This window comes from Malurus melanocephalus, unplaced genomic scaffold (assembly GCF_030028575.1).
Source record: "Malurus melanocephalus ecotype Western Australia unplaced genomic scaffold, MMel_1.1 scaffold_371, whole genome shotgun sequence".
Lineage (NCBI taxonomy): Eukaryota > Metazoa > Chordata > Aves > Passeriformes > Maluridae > Malurus > Malurus melanocephalus.
Window position 1 is genome coordinate 1 of NW_026623603.1, and position 1,918 is coordinate 1,918.

Sequence of the window (1,918 nt, forward strand, 5' to 3'; positions counted from 1 at the left end):
GGTGGCTGGAGCTGCCCAGCCAGGTCAGGAGAACTCCCTGGACATGGGGAACTCCAACTCCCTGGGTGTCTGGAGGATCCTCTGAGGCACAGAACAGAGGCTGTTCCCAGCTGGCCTTGCCACCATGTCCTGGGGGCCATGGGAGGGACACTGGTGGCACCAGGACCCTTACTGTTGTGCCCCTTGCTCCAGGGAACGCTTCACTGCCCTGGGCTGGGCTCCCATTCTCTCTTCCAGGGTTTTTCTGGCTCTGAGCACCTGTGGGACGGAGCCGGCCCTGCTGCTCCCTGGGATGAGTGGGGCTATGACATCACAAAGGGGGAGGCAGGGCTGTGATGTCACACCGTGTCCTGGCCCCAGCACTGTGACATCACGTGGCGTCCTGGCCCCAGCACTGTGACATCACGGGATGTCCAGGCCCCAGCACTGTGACATCCTCGTGCCATCCCTGCTCAAGCCAGCCCAGTCCCCCACAGCTCCCAGTGCAGTGATGATGGCACGTGCCAGAGCCATGGGTGATGGTGGCTTCCTGCTGGTGACTGCACTGGTCCTGCTGCTGCTGGCCACCGTGACTGTCTGATGGGCCAGTGGCCACTGGACACCACGGGAGTGGCCGGCAGGGACACGGAAGATGCGAAAGCACCGCAGGGTCCAGGCCAGGAGCCCACGGAGGAGCCAAGAAGCCCCCGTGGCTCCCAGGGCCTCCAGGCCTCGGGCCACCGCTGGACAGTGTCCGGAGGCTCCGTGCGGCCCCTGCGGCTGCGGCCCCTGTGCGAGCACAGCTCGGGGGCTGAGGGAGCTGCTGCTGCTGCTGCTCTGGGCTCCKCACGGGCCCTCGGCCCCGCTGTGCCCCGGGCTGGGACAGTGCCAGGACAYGGCCGGAGYGGCTGTGGCAATGCAGCCACCTGCCCTGCTGGGGCTCGGCCACTGCTCTGGGTGCCTCTGGCCCTCCAAGGGGCAGCTCCACTGAGAATGGCCATCCCTGGGAGAGCCTCCAGCCCTCCAAGGATGAGATTCCAATGGAGATCACYCATCCRTCAYGGAYCCTCAGGCTGTCAGAGAGCCACCATTGTGCCAGGAGCTGCCACTGCCTCTGACAGCCTCCAACCCTGCAAGACCCTCCCGGATTCCGACCACTGCCCTCCTTCCAGCACCCTCCCTCCCTCTGAGAACCTCCCTGTCCCTGATACCCCACATCCCTCTGAGCAGCTTCCAGGAGCGTCCATTTCCTCTGAGAGCCCCCAACCATCCCCAGCATTCTCAGCCTGCAAAGATCCTTCCTTCCCTCCAAATTCCCACCTCCCTCCCAGATCGTCACTCCTGAAAGCCTCCATCCCTCCCACAGGCTCAGGGAGCCCTGCTGTGGACACTGAGGAACCCACCGACAGCTCTCCCTGCTGCCTTGGGGCCATGAACATCAACACCACTGGCTCATCCCAGAGCATTGACGGTGCCAGGGAAAGCCGGGAAGCAGAAATGGGAGCCCGGCTGGGGCCAGAGAAGCATTCCCAGGAGCAGCTGGCAGAGCAACAAGTGTCCTGCAGCCCCAGTGTCAACCCCATGGCTCCCAGGATGCTGCGGCTGAGCCAGCTGGGAGCAGCCTGAGCTTGGTAGTACAGACGGTCCCTGAGAGACCCGGGAGGTTCTGCTGAATTCAGGAGGCTGCCCCGAGACGGGCACCAGGCACCAGGCAGGTGTTTGCTATGGCAGGAGAGATGTTCTTGGAGGGTGAGTGTGAATCAATCAGGATTCCCTCAAAGACATCTCTGCGTGTTCCTACTGTTCTCAATTTGACGTGTTGGGATGGGTTCCTTTCCTGCCAGGAATTGGCACAGCGCTGGGTTTGGATCCAGACTGGGAATGCTGTGGGTATCAGGGGGATGCTTTGGCTGTGGCTGAGCAGGGCTTGCCCTCCCCA